This window comes from Pituophis catenifer, unplaced genomic scaffold (genome assembly GCF_029215685.1).
Source record: "Pituophis catenifer annectens isolate HBS135680 unplaced genomic scaffold, rPitCat1.0.hap2 SCAF_14, whole genome shotgun sequence".
Taxonomy (NCBI): Eukaryota; Metazoa; Chordata; class Lepidosauria; order Squamata; family Colubridae; genus Pituophis; species Pituophis catenifer.
In genome coordinates, this window is record NW_027256894.1 from 1503287 (window position 1) to 1512263 (window position 8977).

Here is an 8977-nt window from a genome sequence, read left to right on the forward strand (position 1 = left end):
CCAAGGCCTTTTTGGCAGAATTGGCGCCAAACTGGCATTTGGAGAAGCCAGGGAGAGAGGGCAGCAGGGCCTGAGGCTGCCAGGGGTCTCCCACCATCCCAGAGTGATGTAGGGGGCTGGGATGAGGTCACACGCAAGAGCAGAGCCAATAGTTTTCGGCCTGTTTTGGGATGTTTGCAGGGTCTGAAGGAGGGGAGTGGGAGCAGAGGCATCTGGGGCAAAGCAATTCCTCTTCCCTCATTTGACACTCAGATTCTTCAATGCTTTTTCTCAATACCTCAATGTGGGTCCCTTTTTGTATTTTGTGAAAAAGTTAAGGGGAAAAAAGTTCTCAGCTCTGTGCCAGAAACAAGAAGGAAGGAAGGAAGGAAGGAAGGAAGGAAGGGAGGGAGGGAGGGAGGGAGGGAGGGAGGGAGGGAATAGCAACTTACTGCATGTGGTTGCATGCAGTTAGGGGCTGCATGTGGCCCACAGGTGCTGCTTGCCCATCCCTGCCCTGAGCAGATTGGAGCCTCCCAGGGTGGGGCAACATGAAGAGGGCCTTGCCACGCAGATGCCAAGCAGATGTTCCACTCCACGCAAGCAGGGGAAAAGAAAAATTGTTCCTGCAATGCCAACCAGAAAGCGAGCCACCAAAGATCACGATCGGCAGCCTAGCCACTCCAGATGAGGCTCTCTTTCCTGGAGCCCAAACACTGCTTGGCTCAGGGCAATGGGGCACCCAGCTCGGCTTTTTCACTGGGGTGGGTGAGGAGGCAGAGTGACCCAGAGCCAGCATGCACAAAACCAGGTTAGAACCCTAGAGATGAAGGGTGCCTGGAGGCCATCACGGCCAACTCCCCATTCATCTGGAAGAGACAAAAATGTGCTGCTTCCCTCTCTCTTAAAACCCAATAGTCCAGCATGTCATGGCCCCGTTGGAGCCCGGGTCCAAGCGGGTGGACAAGACGAAGCCATGTCTGATGGAGGAGGATATGCAGCCTCACTGGCCCCGGACGAACGACCGGAGGAGCAGGACAAGACAGTCCCAGGTCCCTCAGGCCTTGGAAGGGTTGCCAGCGATGGAGAGAGGGCGCAGGACAACCGAGCAAGGGGGGAGGAGGGGAAAAGAGTAGGCCGTGGAGCAGAGGAGTGACGGAGCTCTGGAGAACAATTGCCTCCCCCACCCTCCAGCCCAGACTCTCCAGAATGGAGAATGGAGAGGAGGCGGGATCGGTGCAGGGCAAACACAGAGGGGGGCGCCCCACCCCTTGTTACAAGGCTCACCCGGGGAATAGGATTCAAGGGGGGCGCTTGTTGGGAACAAGCATTGCCTTTTTCCAGCCACACTTGCAGTTACTGATATCTTGCCACTTTGCCTAGCCTTTTTTGCCTGGGATGCCTAGCTTGATTGTGGGCAAGTCGTCAGCGACACAGTTCTGCTTTGGGTTGTGCTGCAGCCCCAGCAACCCCTCCCTGTGAGAAAGACTCCCTGAACCAAGTTCCCTGAACTCTGGCTGCTCTTCTGGACTACTGGAGGTGTGGGAGTTTGGAGCATTGCTCTTGGACTTACAATGAACTGTGGGAACTTTGGGGGGGAAGTTTGGAGCAATAAAAGGGAGTTAAGCCTTCACTCTGGCTGTGTTGCTTTTGTGCCCAGCCCTGGGTCATCACACAGCATGTCCCTCCCCCGGTTCCTCCTTCTTGTGCTGTCCTGCCATTAAATGAATTGAAGCCGCAGGTGAGAAGAGAGTCGGCTCTTGCCTAAGCAGTCAGGAGTGTTTGGCACCCGCCAAGAGCTGGGAAAGGAAAGGTCATTAGGGAGTGCCATGAGATAAGTGCGCCTCTTCCTGGCATCAAGTCAAGTCAGGCCTAATCCAGATGCAGGCACGGAATCTAGCAGGAGGAAAAGCAACCCTGCTTTCAGTATTTAGAGTGCCAGTTTGGTGTTAAGTTAAGGCACTAGGTTAGAAACCAGGAAACTCTGAGTTCTAGTCCTGCCTTAGGCATGAAAGTTGACTGGATGACTTTGTACCAGTCCTTGTCCCTCAGCCAGCTCACCTCTCAGGATTGTTGTTGTGGGAAAAATAGGAGGAGGAAAGAAGAATTAGGTATGTTTGCTGCCTTGAGTTACTTATAAAGTAAAAGAGGTGTCAGCATTCCAGAAACAACCCCTCTTCAGTTAAAAACTCTAAAGCAAGCATTTCTCAAAGTTATTTTTAATTGAGTAGGTAAACTGCCACATCTGGGATAACCCGAATATGAGAGTTCCAGGTTTTCCCTCAGTAAATGAAAACCCCCAAAACCATCCCCTCAATCATTACTCGATCACATGCTCCAATCACCATGCGTCCCATCTCAAGACAGCACTCCGACCACTCCTTCTCCAGATGCAGGATCATCCTGACCTTGGCCAAAAGGAAAAATGCTATTTTGTCTAAAACCAATCCCTCTATGAAAATGCCCCCTCCTATTTTTCCACACAGGAGAAGGTGGCAGCGTGGAAGCTTCCAGACTAAAGCTGACAAGAGGTGGGGTACAAATCAAATCAATAAATATAAATACAGGCATCAAATAACAGGGCTTAACACAACAGCAAAAGACCAAATACTCCGGAATTCACTTGACAAAGAATAAGGAGGATTTGTTTTAAAATAATTACAGAGCTGAAAAGATGTGACAGCGGATGGAAAAAATATATTTGTTTTGGTTAGGAAAACCAAAAACAAACACTTTAAAACAAACACTTTTCCAATACTTATTTTTTTTCTTCCAAAGAAGTGTGATATATATATAAAACGGGGTACTATGTGACTGGCATAAACACATAAAGTATCTAGGGTGAAATTCAAGAGCTGCAGAATTTGGAACAGCGAGGTGCCCTGGCAGTGCCAAACGTCAAGCTGGATGACCATGGATTGAGAGTGGATTGTGTCTCCTCACATTTTTGACGCTCTACGCGTGCGCGAAGGCCCTGCGCGTGCACAGAGGTGGTGCATGTGAGTGAAGCATGCGCACGCACACTCACATTTGCAAACCAGTAGCTAAGATAAGTGAATACCACCCCTGGTGGTGACCAAAATTGGATGCAGTATTCTAGATGTGGTCTTACTAAGGCTTTAAAGAGTGGTATTAGGACCTCCCTTGATCTTGAGTGTATCTCTCTGTTAATGCAATTTAGGATTGCACTGGCTTTTTTGGCTGCTGCTGCACACGGCTGGCTCATATTTAGCTGGTTGTCCACTAAGACTCCAAGATCCCTCTCACAATCACTGCCATTAAGCCTGGTTTCACCCAGTCTATATATGTACTTTTGGCTTTTCTTGCCTAAGTGTAGGATTTTATTTTTTTCTACATTGAATTTCATTTTGTTAGATAGGGCCCAGTGTTCAAGTCTGTCAAGACCCATCTGGATCTTGAGCCTATCGTCTAGGGTGTTGGCTATTCCTGACAGCTTAGTATCATCTGCGCATTTGGTAAGTTCCCCTTCTATTCCCTCATCCACTGGCTTTGCACCACAGCCTGTCAGTTTCTATCCTGGTGCCCCAACTGCTGCACCAAACTGTCTGTCTTCAAAGAAGTGGAGTTGTATTAAAAAGAATTGCAGGAACAAGGGGTTTGGCTGTCCTTTGAAACTCTCATACTACACAACCCAGAGTATCAGCTGGACCTTATTCCTCAAGTACTAGTAAAGCCTGACTCAGAAACCAAACAGGTCAATGATTGCATAAATAAAGAATGAGGAATTTAGATGTAGTAATATACGTGAGACCCTAAATTCTAATCCCAACAAAAGGGCAAAGCCAGCTGGGTGACCCTGGGCCAGTCATTCTTGGTCAAATCACTTTTGAAAAACTTTTTGTCAAAGGACCGATGGGGCTGGTCCGGGCAGTTGCCAGATGTCAACATTCAAAGGCACAGCTTGCACAGATATACAACGAGAATTTAAATCAAAGAAGCATATTAAATTTATACTGACCTTGGATAATACTTATATGAAATACTTTATCTTTGGTGTGTAAACCCCCGTCCTGAATATTAAAATGGACAGTTCATTTTTTAATAATTGCTGGAACATCACAATCAAGTTAAACCGTTTATCCATATCTGGTAGCATTGTGATAAAGCTCAAACATTTGGAGATATTGGAATGATTCCATCCCAGGGTCCTGAAGGAGCTGGCAGACGTGATCTTGGAACCATTGAACCAAATCTTTCAAAGATCTGGAAACTGCCTATGTGGTTCCAATCTTTTTTTTTTAAGGGGGTGGAGTAGATCCAGGAAACTTGAGAGCCCATTGTGCAGCAGAGGGCAGTGCAGGACAGGGAACAGGTGTAGCCTGGCTGTTCAAACCCCCAGCCAGAGTCTCCTGGGGGGCTCCGAGTGACAGATTTCAGCAATTTCTAACTTTCTGTTGTAGCATTGACAAGAAACAACTCCCGACCCATCTGGAACTGGGCCATACCTCAAAGGGTTGCTGGGGAATTAGGACAGTGTCAAACCTCAGGAGTGGGGGGGAGAAAACTGGGGCATCTTCTCACTAGCAATGAACAGCACAGCAGTTCTTCACTGTCCTTCAGGTCTTCTTCCAATGCCCTTTTTTCCTTCTTCAACCACCTGATGTACTTGCCCACATTCCACACCCACCTGTTTTCCTTGGTAAGTAGAGCCTGTCGACATCGCTGAATGCATGAAGGGCGTGGTCTTCCTATTCAGGGCTTTTAATTCTGCTTCAGTCCCCAATTCCAGCTGTGTGTCTAATGACTGCCATTGCCTGGGTGTTAATTGACTTGATGGTGTTTCCTCCATTGAGTTTGGACTTTAAGATTTTCACTCTCTTGAGGTATTCACTTCTGGCCTTCATCTTCACTTCAGTGTGTTTGAAGTCATCTTGAAGGATACCCAGATATTTGTGTGGAATGGGATAATTAACCATGCTGCAGCTGACCTATTCTTGGCTGGCCCTCCCCACTGATCCCCCACCCCCTCATCTCAGATGATTCACAGAGGGACACTTGTCCCAGTCAATTGGCTGTGTGGGACAAATAGCTGCATGTCCTGAGAGCAAATCCCCATGCCAAATCCCCATGCCATCCTTTCCATTGGATGCAGTGGTACCGGGTAGAATAAACAGTGGCCTCAGGCATTGGCGATGGGGGTGGGGACACAGCAATTGTTGAGCAGGACAACCGGGCAGTTCCTCTCCACCAAGCATGCCTTCCCAGTGGCGGTGCAGCACCCTGGTACTCTCAAAAGAGAGGGCTTGGTAATAGGAGCAATATCCCCTTGGAGCAATACCCAAAGTGTTGCCTAGATACTTGGAAATTCTGAACTTATCACACCACACTCGAGCCCCAACTTCTCCCACCTGAACAAAAGAGGATGGCGCCGACACAAGGGCCCCTCCCAAAGGGCACAGCGAAGCAGCTGGGGGCCACATCCAACAGCTCCCATGAAGCAGAACAGATCCCAAAAGAGTACCAAGACCTAGCAGAGGTATTTAGCAAGACCGAGTGTGACGTCCTACCCCCCCACTGCGATGCCAACTGCGCCATCGAAATCATCCCTGGGGCGAAACTACCTAAACCTAAATTGTATGCCATGACGCCCCGTGAAATGCAAGAAATGCGAAACTACATAGACAAGAACCTACGAAGGGGTTTCATTGAGCCAGCCAAACTGCGGGTCACAGCACCGGTCCTTTTCAAAGAGAAGAAAGACAGCTCTATGCGTCTGGTAGTTGACTTTCGGGACATCAATGCGGTCTGCGTACACAACTTATATCCCCTCCCCCTCATGAAAGACATGCTAGCCCACCTGGCCAAGGGGAAGATTTTCACTAAACTAGACCTCCGCGAGGCCTACTACCAAATACGCATCAGGGAAGGAGACGAGTGGAAAACAGCATTCAATTGCCCCCTGGGAAGTTTCCAATTCAAGGTGATGCCATTTGGGCTACAGGGAGCCCCAGCGGTGTTCATGCAATTGATAAATGAAGTTCTACATGACCACCTCTATAAGGGGGTCCTCGTCTACCTAGATGACATTCTCATTTACACGAAGACCATAGACGAACACATACCCCTCGTCCGCAAAGTACTAGAAAAACTGCTGAAAGCGAATCTCTATGTCAAACTGTCAAAATATGAGTTCCACCAATCGCGGCTAGACTATTTAGGTTACCGAGTATCAAACGAGGGGATAGAGATGGACCCAGCTAACGTACAATCAGTCCTAGACTGGCGACCCCATCGCTCCCGCAAACAACTGCAAAGCTTCCTGGGGTTCGCAAATTTCTACAGGCAATTCATCCCCTCCTTTGCAAGGATTGCCAAACCCCTGACAGACCTCCTAAAGACAGGGAGTCCGACAATGAAACCCCGCCCGGGACAACCTCTACAGTGGGACCCGGCATGCCAACAGGCATTCGAGACACTAAAACAAATGTTTGCAAAAGAACCGGTCTTGAAGCATCCTGACCCCGAACAACCCTTCATCATCCAAGCAGATGCCAGCGATGTGGCAGTAGACCTACTCCAAAAGAACAGCCAGGGGGACCTGCAACCTTGTGCCTACACATCCCGCAAACTCATCGACACAGAGAGATGATGGGCGGCATGGGAAAAAGAAGCATTCGCAGTGAGGTGGGCGCTGTTAACCTGGCGACACCTGCTAGAAGGAGGCCAAACACCGTTCGAGATTTGACTGACCATAAAAACCTGGAGGCCCTCAAGACCTCACGGAAGTTATCGCCCAGGCAAGTCCGGTGGGCCCAATACTTCAATCGTTTCAACTTCGAGCTGAAGCACATCCCAGGGGGGAAGAACTTTCTGGCTGATGCCCTCTCCCAAATGCCCCAATACAACAGTGAACGGGAGCAGGTAGTGAATGCCATCATCCCCTCTGCCCAAGGAGTGGGCCAGGTAACCACCAGACGGCAGCATTGCGACCAGCAGGGGCAACCAGCAAGTAACCTGACGACAAGGCTCAAGGCAGAATCGTTGGCGGACCCCTGGTTCCGAGACAATCGACATCTCTTGACAAAGAGAGATGTCCACAGTAGTACAGGACTAACCCCATTTAAGATAGTGAGCGGCATGGATTTCGTCCCCATGCCAAAGTACCCAAGGGAGCCTCCTTCCTCAGTTAGCTTGACCGAATGGATGGCAATGCTGAGAGAAACCTGGGAGAACGTCAAGAAGGCATTAGACAAGGCGGCACGGTCTTATAAGAAACAAGCAGATAAGCACCGAGCCCCCCAGAGGCCGTTCCAAGTAGGGGAGAAGGTCTACCTCTCCACCAAGTATTTAAGACTCAGACTCCCGACCAGGAACCTGGGATCGAAATTCATAGGACCATTTCCGATAGTAAAAATAATCAACCCGGTTACAGTACAATTGCAATTGCCCCAGTTACTAGGGAGGATACACCCCGTTTTTCACAGTAGCCTCCTGAAGCCTGTGGTAGGGTCAACTTAAAGCCGGTGCCATGTGATCCCCCAGGGCCCTTGATTATTGGAGGCCATACCCACTATGAAGTACAGCGAATTCTTGATTCGAGGTGGCACAGAGGGCGCCTCCAATACTTAATTAAGTGGAAGGGTTACCCCTTGTCAGAAGCTTCCTGGGTGAAGAGCACGAACATTCAAGCTGACCGCCTTATAGCTAAATTCCATGCAGATCACCCGGACAAGCCGGGAGAGGGTGGGACACACCCTCGGATGGGGTAAGGTACTAAACTTGTTGTTTGTCTCATGCAGGCCTCACTAGGAGAGTGAAGGGAAAGGGGCCGGATGTCAGTGTCTCAGCACTGACATAGAAAAGGGAGGATGAAGTCTGAACTTTTGCCTGCTAAATCCCTTTGAAGATTCGGTCTCCTCGGAGATGGGGAGGGGGGGAAACATTCCTGTGAACTGACGAAAAAGGAATCAGGAGAATGACTTGGAAGATAGCCAATGAGAAGCAAAGAATTGGGGATCAGAAAGGGAGGGATTGGGGGGCAAAGGTCAGTACTGACCGAGAAAGAGTCAGGATCAGATTGCTGTGCTCGAATAAAGAGAAAATTTCCTTAAAGATTGGCAGTTTGGAAGTTCATTTATTTTGAGATAGCATCGAAACCTGACACTGACTTTGCAAAAAAACCACCTTACTTGGAACTGCCTATATACTCAGATGTTACCTTAACAGCTCTTAGTTTTTACCACTGAACAGTTAACCGAACTGTTAATCGAATTGAAGATTAAATCAACAACAACAGCATCTCTCACAGCTGCATTTCTTTTATTTCTTTTTTCTTTTCTTCTTGCCCAGAAACTTCTATTTTTTGAAACCTGAATTTCTGTAGCTTCCCGTTATCCTCACAACACCTCCTCCCTTTTGGTTGAGCCCATTTCTTTTTTATAAATTGCAGCCTTTCATCACTGGTAGGAATCATCCAACATGTTACAGCAGGGGTGACATTCACTTACCTTCCCTACCAGTTTGCAAATGTGTGCGCCCCTTTTGTTGAGTAAGCCAGTTGCGTGTGAAATAGATGACATCCTCTTGGTCACATGAGAAGTTGTATCCACCCAAGTTGTGATGCCTTCCTGATGTGGTGACCTAATTTTGTGCCCTCGATTATCTTCCTTCCCTAAATCAATTCAGCTTGATAATCTGTTTCTCCCTTTTGGGGAGAAATAATACTCATCCAGCAGCATCACAGTAAAAGCAGTTGCTGCCAGTTTAGCCCTCCAGAAAATCCACCTAGGCACAACTGTGAAGATCACAGTTGGGCGGCCAATGGACTTAAAGAGAAAGTAGTAAGCTATCCAGGTTTTATGAGTAACAATGAAAACAGAGGGATGACATGAAGTGCTGATGTTTGTACAATGTGAAAAAGCAACAAAGTGGTAGAGAAGAAAGAATGCAAGGAGGCCTTTGCTTGGAAGCTGGCGTAGTGCAACTGGAAATGCCAACAAGCCTTCTAGGTCCCCGAGTTTCTCCGGAAGGCTGTTTG